The sequence below is a fragment of the Oncorhynchus keta genome, chromosome 35, assembly GCF_023373465.1.
Source record: "Oncorhynchus keta strain PuntledgeMale-10-30-2019 chromosome 35, Oket_V2, whole genome shotgun sequence".
Taxonomy (NCBI): Eukaryota; Metazoa; Chordata; class Actinopteri; order Salmoniformes; family Salmonidae; genus Oncorhynchus; species Oncorhynchus keta.
The window spans coordinates 22,548,913-22,561,241 of record NC_068455.1 but is presented as its reverse complement, the minus strand read 5'-3'; the positions used below and the strand labels follow the sequence as shown (position 1 = coordinate 22,561,241).

At 44.8% G+C, this 12,329-nt stretch overlaps 1 pseudogene; it reads right to left on the bottom strand.

The window, feature by feature from the left end:
- Positions 1-12,329, bottom strand: part of LOC118369063 (tetratricopeptide repeat protein 7B-like) — a 149,271-nt pseudogene that overhangs the window by 49,377 nt on the left and 87,565 nt on the right.

Here is a 12,329-nt window from a genome sequence, read left to right as displayed (position 1 = left end):
CAGCACACACACACAGCGGCCTAAAATGCAGCACACACACACAGCGGCCTAAAATGTTCATGCAGGGTACAAAGAGCAAGGCATTGATGGAGAGCGATGTGGAGGGTGGGGTTTCAGTTCACAGCAGCACAGAAAGAATATTCACGTTCTTAAAGAAACGATATTCATTTCACCGGGGCTTGAGAGCACAGAGCGGCAGCAGGAATGGGGAAGATGCATAAAGATGGCGACCTCCATGCACTTGTATACCAAGTTTGCTGTATAGTACATTGCTCTGTTGCTCTTTTTTTTTAAATCGTCATTAGCACATGATCCCAATTGAAGCTCCAAGACGTAGGTAATTTGATCAAATAAAAAAGTAGACTGTGTTCATTTATTGGCGCATTCAACCATGTCGTGCGCCATAGTTTAAAAACTCCATGGATTGTGGTAAAACAATTCCATCATATCTGAATTCAAACATCTTTATGTACCTCCTCCACTACAAGAGGCAGTGCTCATCAACTATTTTTGTTTGGTTTCTAGTGAAGTCCAAGAGCATGTCAGAGAACACAGGGCTGGCCGCATGAAAAGAAAGTGGCCAATGCGCGTTTGCTGTCAGAGAAGCTCAAAGGAAAACTGTTAATAATCAAAACTGACTGGTCTCCACAATATAACAGCCAGGTGTCAGCAGTCATGGACAACATAGTCCTTTTGACTGACAGGCTCCATCTGACAGCCCGATAACTAAACCACAAAGAAAATGAGAAAAAAACAGAAAAAAAACAGCTGGCCCGACTGGGACTGGTCTGACTAATGAGCTCTGCATTGTATGGTCAGGTGGAGGGAGCGTCTATGACAAGGCTGCGTATCTGGTGAACAGAATAGAGCATCTAGCCGGGGGAAACGATACTGACTCTTTAATTATGGAGTTGCCTACTCCATAGCTGGCCCACGAGTCAGGGAGCTCAGTGAGCTAATTGTTGAGGTGTAGCACAAAGGGTCTGAGGTGGAAAAAAACGGGGGGAAAAACGGAGCAAAAGGTGAACTAGCAGTAGCGAACAGGACAGCCTCCAGAACAGTACACACATGGTGGGTGACTGACTGACTTTAGGAGCACAGACAGACAGAGAGACAGGCAGGTGGTTGGTGGTGGTGGCAGATGGATATATTATTTATTTTATTTATCTGTTATTTTACCAGGTAAGTTGACTGAGAACACTTTCTCACGTACAGTAACGACCTGGGGAATAGTTACAGGGGAGAGGATGAATGAGCCAATTGTAAACTGGGGATGATTAGGTGACCGTGATGGTTTGACGGCCAGATTGGGAATTTAGGGATCTATAATAACCTCAGAGAGTCAGGACACCTGTTTAACATCCGAAAGACGGCACCTTACACAGGGCAGTGTCCCCAATCACTGCCCTGGGGCACTGGGATATTATTTTGACCTGCACAGATTCTGACTGTGGAGGAGAGATCAGGCCAAGGCCAGAAGTCCAGCGTCTTAGTGGGCAAAGAGAGAGGGAGCGGAGGGAGAAAAGAGCTACTTACAAACTGAAAACATGGAGTAAAAACCATGATACTGACGAGTTAGCATCTGGAGGGCTGCCTTTAAAATAACAAACCAAAAACAAAGAAAGAAAGAAGGAGGATTTCTGAAAAGAGAAAATACATTAAAGAGGAGTAATTAAAGAGATACAGCCAGGAGAAAACTTTCAAATCCTTTTCACTCAACAACAAAACTATAGCAGACTTTGGAGTCAAACATTTTAAAGGTCATTTTTAACTTCAGGGAACACAACACTTTTATTCATGTTATTTATGCTATTGTTACTAACTGCTAATGAAATTAGGAAATTTGATCCACATAAATACACTATCATTGCGCAAATCCAATCCATCCTAAACTGTGCTTCACCACTGCAGGTTTCTGTGGTTGCCATATTGCCATCCTTGACAAAGGTTGAAGCTGCAAGCTTTTCCTTATTTAAAGATCAAGCACATTATTATGGCAAACACAAAAACCTTGGGCCTCTAGTGCATGTGTAAATACACAATGGTTATTTGAAGTGCCCCAATCTAACCCTTTATCTAGCAGTAAACCATACAATGGTACAACAGAAGGCAGAGGGGGGAGAGATTGTGGAACAGCAAAGGACAAATGAATTACTAGAAAGATAAAGCCAGGGGACAAAGAGAGGTAGATAAAGGACAGAATAGGTAGTAGAGTGGCGTGTGTGTGGAGAGGGAGCATGCTTGAACAAACGTGGGTGGGTTCAACCTGTAGACAAACCTGTAGTACAAGTGCCTGACTGGAAATTCCTCACACGTTGTATACTGTACTACCTCTGTTTACCCCAAACAACCTCCATGCCAACTGAACTGACATCTTATTTGTCTGACGTTGTCGTTTTATTGTTTTGTCCTCAGTGACAGATACGATTATAGAAAAGAAGCCATTTGTCTTAAGACCCAGCCGGTCAGATAGATCGATACGGTGCCCTGAGTTCACCTCTCTTTCTTTCATTGTTCTCTCTTTCCTTCTCATATCCTCAGTGGCTGCTGACTCACTGTCTAAACCGGACAGGACTGCCAATCAGGCAGAATAGGGACTTAACGTTACCCTTTCAATGGGATGGTGACAGGCTGACAGAATCCTGTTAGGCTTGCAGGACAGGACACTCTGGCCTGACTCATACTGATAGGCCAACCTGATTCATACTGTTAGGCCGACCTGAATCATTCTGTTAGGCCGACCTGAATCATTCTGTTGGGCCGACCTGAATCATTCTTAGGCCGACCTGAATCATTCTGTTAGGCCGACCTGAATCATACTGTTAGGCCGACCTGAATCATTCTGTTAGGCCGACCTGAATCATTCTGTTAGGCCGACCTGAATCATTCTGTTAGGCCGACCTGAATAGTACTGTGCTGCCTGGGTATTGTTTTCACCTTGTCCTTTCCAGCATGGTTTTCATCACTGTTAAGGAACTATACACTGAGTGTACAACACATTAGGAACACCTGCTCTTTCCATGACATAGACTGACCAGGTGAATCCATGACATAGACTGACCAGGTGAATCCATGACATAGACTGACCAGGTGAATCCATGACATAGACTGACCAGGTGAATCCATGACATAGACTGACCAGGTGAATCCATGACATAGACTGACCAGGTGAATCCATGACATAGACTGACCAGGTGAATCCATGACATAGACTGACCAGGTGAATCCATGACATAGACTGACCAGGTGAATCCATGACATAGACTGACCAGGTGAATCCATGACATAGACTGACCAGGTGAATCCATGACATAGACTGACCAGGTGAAAGCTCTGATCCTTTATTGATGGCACCTTTTAAATCCACTTCAAATCAGTAAGACGTGGATTGTGTGTGTGTGCCAGTCAGAGGGTGGGCAAGACAAAATATTTAAGTGCCTTTGAACAAGGTATGGTAGTAGGTGCCAGGCACACCGGTTTGAGTGAGTCGAGCTGCAACGCTGCTGGGTTTTTCCCACTCAACAGTTTCCTGTGTGTATCAAGAATGGTCCACCACCAAAAAGAAATCCAACTAACATAACAACTGTGGGAAGCATTGGAGTCAACATGGGCCAGCATCCCTGTGGAACGCTTTCGACACCTTGTAGAGTCTCTGCCCTGATGAATTGAGACTTTTCTGAGGGCCAAAGGGGGTGCAACTCAATATTAGGAAGGTGTTCCTAATGTTTTGTACACTCAGTGTACATACAACACACAACAGCTACTGTGTATCTACGGGTTGATCTAATAAGCAGTGGAGCACAGACCCAGGTTACGTCCCAAATGGCACCCTATCACCTATATAGTGCACTATGCCAGGGTCAATTGGAGTGCACTATATAGGGAATATGGTGCCATTTTGCACACTCAGCAAGCATGGCTGTGATTGGGCTGTGAGTCACGCACACCAAACCATGCCATTGGCCGCACATGGTGGTGGGCGGTGCAGAGGTGCATTATTATTGTTGGACTGTCGTTGAAGGCTGTCGTCACAGAAAGCATGATAGCCGCCAGCCGGCTTCGGAGGATGCAGAGGGAGGTCGGCCTTGGGATGTGGAGGAGTGTAGGAGTGGAGGAGGGAGGGGCCGGTGTGAAAGAGAGCCGAAGACCCCGAGAGCGAGAAGGAGCCAATGCCAGAGACTAGAAACAACAAAAAAGTAAGCAATGACACAGATCTATAGAAAACACAGAACTGTAGTCGTTCCCTTAGCAACGTCTCACAGAAAGATGAGAAAAATGGCAAAGCTAACTTAGAGAAACCTTTCAGTTGATCAGTGACATAATATAATACTGTATGGGGTAACACAGATATAAAAGCCTTTATTGTGGTAGGAAAGAAAAACTGTTGGACATTGAACACTGCAGTAAAAAATACCTTCATTATGACAAAATGAAAGTCTAAAACGAAAGCTCATACTTTGACAGGATACAGGGTTGGTCTTAGCACTGCTGACAGGAACAGAAGGGGAAATACAGTCCAGGCAAAAGTTTGGACACACCTACTTAAAGAGTTTTTCTTTCTTTTTACTATTTTCTACATTGTAGAATAATAGTGAAGACATAAAAAATATGAAATAACACACATGGAATCATGCATTAACCAAAAAAGTGTTAAACAAATCAAAATATACTGATATTTAAGATTCTTCAAAGTAGCCACCGTTTGCCTTGATGAAAGCTTTGCACACTCTTGCCATTCTTAAGCTTATTACTCTAAAATGTTGTGCACAAATGTCTTAACATCCCTGTTAGTGAGCATTTCTCCTTGTCAAAATAATCCATCCACTTGAGAAGTGTGGCATTACAAGAAGCTGATTAAACCGCATCATCATTACACAGGTGCACCTTGTGCTGGTGACAACAAAAGGCCACTCTAAAATGTGCAGTTTTGTCACACAATACAATGCCACAGACATCTCAAGTTTTGAGGGAGTGTGCAATTGCATGCTGACTGCAGGAATGTCCCCTAGAGTGGTTGCCAGGGAATTTTCTGTTAATTTCTCTACCATAATGTTGTTTAGAGAATTTGGCAGTACATCAAACCAGCCTCACAACCGCAGACCACGTGTAACAACACCAGCCCAAGACCCCCACTTCCGGACCACCCACCCAAGGGCCCACCCACCCATGGCTGCGCCCCTGCCCAGTCATGAGAAATCCATAGATTAGGGACTAATTTAATTTATTTCAGTTGGCTGATTTCCATGTATGATCTGTAACTCAGTAAAACCATTGAAATTGTTGCATGTTGGGTTTTTATTTTTGTTCAGTATATGTATGTATGTATGCCTAGAATGTTATTCCTTGGCTGAATCGCCAATCAATGACTTCGCTAGCTTTGATCGCTAAGTGGCAGAGTGGTTGGTTCGAGATTCAGCCTTAACAGCAACTACTAGTTTCCTCATTACTCCAGTTTGGCCATGAACCCTGTAGCCATCGTGACAGAGAAAGACCAGTATGATACTGTGTTGAGAGAGATACAGGTGTAGCTGAAGATACAGTAGTCATGAGACAGGACAGGACACACTGTGACTATAGGGGCAAGGACATGGTACTGAGGCTTTATAATTCAACCTGTATGTACTGTATGTATCTTTTTCTAGGATAGCCACCATGGTAAATGGCCTGGGGTAAGATAGTGTTTAGCTTTAAGTCTTACCTGCATGTATATCATTGTATGGTACTGGTACAAAGCTATGCTTGTGAGGTACTGGTAGTGAGGTGACACCTACCTGTCTCTGGGTCACTGAAGTCAGGCAGCGTCATGGCATTTAGTGTCCATCTGTCTGCTATGGCTCTGTCCAACAGGCTGCTGCCTCGACCCGAATCACTAGGACACACAGACAGACAGAATTGATGTTAAACACCAACTAGATAGCTAAGCTTCCTAAAAACCCCTCTCTGCCCATCTATCCTCTTAGAATGACAGCTGCTCAGACTAAAAACTGTGTTTTTGTGTCTAAGGTAGAGCCACGCTTACTGCATGGTATGGGTGATGAAACCGAGAGCAGTGCTCCAAGCTTAGGAGGTGGGTTAGGCACACCACCACACAAAACACATAGTGCATTCGGAAAGTAATCAGACCCCTTGACTGTTTCCAAATTTTGTTACGTTACAGCCTTATTCTGAAATGGATTAAATAGTTTCCCCCTCCCCTCATCGATCAACACGTAATACCCCATAATTCAAAAACTGTTTTTTAGAAATTACATTAATCACATTTACATTAGTATTCAGACCCTTTACGCAACACTTTGTTGAAGGACCTTTGGCAGTGATTACAGCATCGAGTCTTCTTGGGTTTGACGCTACAAGCCTGGCACACCTGTATTTGACGAGTTTCTCCCATTCTTCTCTGCAGATCCTCACAAGCTCTGTCAGGTTGGATGGGGAGTGTCGCTACACAGTAATTTTCAGGTCTCTCCAGAGATGCTGGGCCACTCAAGGACATTCAGATACTTGTCCTGAAGCCACTCCTGAGTTGTCTTGGCTGTGTGCTTAGGGTCGTTGTCCTGTTGGAAGGTGAACCTTTGCCCCAGTCTGAGTGCTCTGGAGCAGGTTTTCATCAAAGAGCTCTCTGTACTTTGCTCCGTTCGTCTTTGCCTCGATCCTGACTAGTCTCTCAGTCCCTGCTTCTGACAACAAACCATTCCCACAGTATGATGCTGCCGCCACCATGCTTCCCCGTAGGGATGGTGCCAGGTTTCCTCCAGACGGGACGCTTGGTATACAGGCCAAAGAGTTCAATCTTAGTTTCATCAGACCTGAGAATTTTGTTTCTCGGAGTCAGAGTCCTTTCGGTGTCTTTTGGCAAACTCTAAGCGGGCTGTCATGTGCCTTTTACTGAGATGTGGCTTCCGTCTGACTACTGTACCATAAAGGCCTGATTTGTGGTTCCGCAGAGATGGTTGTCCTTCTTGGAAGGTTCTCCCATCTCCACAGAGGAACTCTGAAGCTCTGTCAGAGTGACCAAAGGGTTCTTGGTCACCTCCCTGACTAAGGCCCTTCTCCAACGATTGCTCAGTTTTTCGGGGCGGCCAGATCTAGGAAGAGTCTTGGTCTTCTTCAAATTAAGAATGATGGAGGCCACTGTGATCTTGGGAAACTTCAACGCTGCAGAAATCTTTTGGTACCCTTCCCCAGATCTGTGCCTCGACACAATCCTGTCTCGGAGCTCTACGGACAATTCCTTCGACCTCATGGCTTGGTTTTTGCTCTGACGTGCACTATCAAATGTGGGACCTTATATAGACAGGTGTGTGCCTTTCCAAATCATGTCCAATCAATTGAATTCACAATTTACCATTTCCAAACATTTACCATGACCAATCAAGTTGCAGAAACATCTCAAGGATAATCAATGGAAACAGGATGCACCTGAGCTCAATTTCGAGTGTCATAGCAAAGGGTCTGAATACTTATGTAAATAAGGTATTTCTGTTTTTTAATTTTTTTTATACATTTTCAAAAATGTCTAAAATGTGTTTTCGCTTTGTCAGTATGGGGTATTGTGTGTAGATTGATAGTCACAGAGATGGAGAGATCCCCTAGTCAAATGTCACTGTGACAATGAAACATTATGATGCATTGGTCTGGTGCACTGTGTGGATTATTGGATCCAGGCAGGACCTACTGCGTCTTTCTCCTCAAATCAGTCATATCCAGGAAATCAGAGCCATGAGAGAAACAAGATTATAGAGTTCAGTTATTTTCTGTTGTTTGATCTGGCCGGTATATTTGCACAGACGGGAAGGTGCTACACACGCTGAGGCAGTATCGCTCATAACACGAGACACACAAACCGCCATAAAACAGAGCTCCGGACCAACTTTAACACGCCAATGCTTCATCTGCCGGAATATTTCCCCTCCTGTAGGTTTTGTCTGAAGTAAATGCTATCTCACATTCTATAATAAGCTGCTCCTGCATCCTGTATACATTGCAGACAGATTATGCAGTATAGGAATAAGGCTACAGTAGCCCTGGACCCGGTCTAGTCTCATGCTGTGCGTGTGTGTGTTGGTGCTGTGGCTGTTGGTCTCAGTGGAATAACATTCTCCAGTTTAACAAGAGGCTGACATGATGTGAGGGACTGATCTGTCCCCACTCTGACTCTCTCTCCGCAGCATTGTTGCTATTAGCTGCAGACAGGCTGTGTTCCAAATGGCACTCTATCCATTTTGTATGACAGGAGCCCATAGGGGTGTGTAGTGCATTAAATAGGGAATAGGGTGCCATTTGGGATGCATACAGGGAGCCTCTGGAGGAACCAGGGTTATGTCTAGATGGGATTCAGCAACAGTAACAGTAAGGAAGTGATGTAATACTCATGTAATACTTATATCATTTAGCTCAATCAATCAATCAATGCAAGTGTATTTATAAAGACCTTTTTACATCAACAGTAAAAGTAAAAGGGGAGTCTATATACAATGTGTGCAAAAGGCATGAGGAGGTAGGCGAATAGTTACAATTTTGCAGATTAACACTGGAGTGATAAATGATCAGATGGTCATGTACAGGTAAAGATATTGGTAATGATAATGATGCTGCCACCACCATGCTTCACTGTGGGGATAATATTCTTGGGGTGATGAGAGGATTTGGGTTTGCGCCAGATGTAGTGTTTTCCTTGATGACCAAAAATCTCAATTTTAATCTCATCTGACCAGAGTACTTTGCTTATTTTTTTTCTTTAAGCAATGGCTTTTTTTCTGGCCACTCTTCCATAAAGCCCAGGTCTGTGGAGTGTACGGCTTAAAGTGGTCCTATGGACAGATATTACAATCTCCGATGTGGAGTTTTGCAGCTCCTTCAGGGTTATCCTTGGTCTCTTTGTTGCCTCTCTGATTAATGCCCTCCTTGCTTGGTCTGTGAGTTTTGGTGGGCGGCCCTCTCTTGGCAGGTTTGTTTTGGTGCCATATTCTTTCCATTTTTTAATAATGGATTTAATGGTGCTCCGTGGCATGTTCAAAGTTTCAGATATTTTTTTATAACCCAACCCTGATCTGTACTTCTCCACAACTCTGTCCCAAACCTGTTTGGAGAGCTCCTTGGTCTTCATGGTGCCGCTTGCTTGGTGGTGCCCCTTGCTTAGTGGTGTTGCAGACTCTGGGGCCTTTCAGAACACGTATATACATACTGAGATCATGTGACACTTAGATTGCACACAGGTGGACTCTATTTAACTAATTGTGTGACTTCTGAAGGTAATTGGTTTTACCAGATCTTATTTAGGGGCTTCATAGCAAAGGGGGTGAATACATATGCACACTCCATGTGTAACTCTGTGTTGTCTGTTCACACTGCTATGCTTTATCTTGGCCAGGTTGCAGTTGCAAATGAGAACTTGTTCTCAACTAGCCTACCTGGTTAAATAAAGGTGAAATAAAAATAAAAAATAAAAAATTATGGGGTGGCAGGGTAGCCTAGTGGTTAGAGAGTTGGACTAGTAACCGGAAGGTTGCAAGTTCAAACCCCCTAGCTGACAAGGTACAAATCTGTCGTTCTGCCCCTAACCCACTGTTCCTAGGTCGTCATTGAAAATACTTAGTTAAATAAAGGTAAAATAAAAATAATAAAATGCTGTGGGGATGTTTTTAATCGACTGGGAAACTGGTCAGAATTGAAGGAATGATGGATGGCGCAAAATACAGGGAAATTCTTGAGGGAAACCTGTTTCAGTCTTCCAAAGATTTGAGACTGGGACAGAGATTCACCTTCCAGCAGGACAATGACCCATTAGCATACTGCTAATGCAACAATAGTGTGGTTTAAGCGGAAACATTTAAATGTCTTGGAATGGCCTAGTCAAAGCCCAGACCTTAATCCAATTGAGAACCTGTGTTATGACTTAAAGACTGCTTTACACAAGCAGAACCCACCCAACTTGAAGGAGCTGGAGCAGTTTTGTCTTGAAGAAAGGGCAAACATCCCAGTGGCTAGATGTGACAAGCTTAATAGAGACATACCCCAAGAGACTTGCAGCTGTAATTGCTGAGAGAGGTGGCTCTACAAAGTATTGATTTTTGGGGGGGGTGAATAGTTATGCACGCTCAAATTTTCTGCTTTTTTTTGTCTTATTTCTTGTTTTGTTTCACAATAAAAAAATATTTACCATCTTCAAAGTGGCAAGCATGTTATGTAAATCAAATGTTACAACCCCCCCCAAAAATCTATTTAATTCCAGGTTATAAGGCAACAAAATAGGAAAGATGCCAAGGGGGGTGAATACTTTCGCAAGCCACTGTAAACAAATGTATGCACAACATTTGAGAAATAACATTTTTGTGCATATGGAAAATTGCTGGGATCTTTTATTTCAGCTCATGAAACATGAGACCAACACTTTACGTGTTACGTTTATATTTTTGTTCAGTATAAGTAGTGCCCATTCAAACATCACATTACCATCACCTTTCATCTCTTCCTCATTCCAGTGTACAGTACCAGCTACTGTGTGTGTGATATGGATGTACTATGTGTATGAATGTGCAACAAACCACATGCCTTGAATCTTCTCTGCAATGTTATCACACAAATAATAACAGTACACTCTTTTTACACACATATTCACAGCATCCACCCTCAGCCTCATGTTTTTACAAGTGCACACACACAGGCATGCACACACACACACACACACACACACACACACACACACACACACACACACACACACACACACACACACACACACACACACACACACACACACACACACACACACACACACACACACACACACACACACACACACACACACACACACACACAGGGAAAGCTGAAGCTCAATCAAGCTTGTGAAAAAAAATGTGTTCTTTTTCATGTTGTGTAAGTGGCTAAGGCAGAGAGAGAGGCACAGCAGCCAACACTGTGGTGTTCTGAGGGTACAGCAGCCAACACTGTGGTGTTCTGAGGGTACAGCAGCCAACACTGTGGTGCCCTGAGGGTACAGCAGCCAACACTGTGGTGCCCTGATGGTACTGCAGCCAACACTGTGGTGTCCTGAGGGTACAGCAGGCTAAATCTATTATAAATTGAGAAATTCAAAACACTGTAAACAAACAGAGCAGGGATTTTTTTTAAAGTATCTCAGGATTACACAGAGACAGAGGTGTGAGAGGGAGACAGAGGTGTCAGACACCGGAGAGGAGGAGAGGAGATGGGGAGGAGGAGATTGAGAAGAGGAGATAGGGAGGAGGGGAGGAGGGGAGGAGATGAGAAGAGTAGATGGGGAGGAGGAGAGGAGATGGGGAAGGGGAAAAGGAGATGGGGATGAGGAGATGGGGATGAGGAGAGTAGATGGGGAGGAGGAGAGGAGATTGAGAGGGGGAGAGGAGATGGGGAGGAGGAAGGGAGATGGGGGTGAGGAGAGGAGATGGGGAGGAGTAGAGGCGATTCAGAAGAGGAGATGGTGAGGAGGAGATTGAGAAGAGGAGAGGAAATGGGGAGGAGGAGAGGCGATTGAGAAGAGGAGATTGAGGAGAGGAGATTGAGGAGAGGAGATTGCGAGGGGACAAAGGAGATTGGGGGGAGAGGAGATGGGGATGAGGAGATGGGGAGGAGGAGAGGCAATTGAGAAGAGGAGGAGGAGAGGAAATGGGGAAGGGGAAAAGGAGATGGGGATGAGGAGAGTAGATGGGGAGGAGGAGAGGAGATTGAGAGGGGGAGAGGAGATGGGGAGGAGGAAGGGAGATGGGGGTGAGGAGAGGAGATGGGGAGGAGTAGAGGCGATTCAGAAGAGGAGATGGTGAGGAGGAGATTGAGAAGAGGAGAGGAAATGGGGAGGAGGAGAGGCGATTGAGAAGAGGAGATTGAGAAGAGGAGATGAGGAGAAGGAGAGGAAATGGGAAGGAGGAGAGGAGATGGGGAGGATGAGAGGAGATGGGGACAAGGAGAGGAGATGAGGAGAAGGAGAGGAAATGGGGACAAGGAGAGGAGATGAGGAGAAGGAGAGGAAATGGGAAGGAGGAGAGGAGATGGGGAGGATGAGAGGAGATGGGGACAAGGAGAGGAGATGGGGAGTAGATGGGGAGGATGAGAGGAGATGGGGACAAGGAGAGGAGATGGGGAGGATGAGAGGAGATGGGGACAAGGAGAGGAGATGAGGAGAAGGAGAGGAAATGGGAAGGAGGAGAGGAGATGGGGAGGATGAGAGGAGATGGGGACAAGGAGAGGAGATGGGGAGTAGATGGGGAGGATGAGAGGAGATGGGGACAAGGAGAGGAGATGAGGAGAAGGAGAGGAAATGGGAAGGATGAGAGGAGATGGGGACAAGGAGAGGAGAT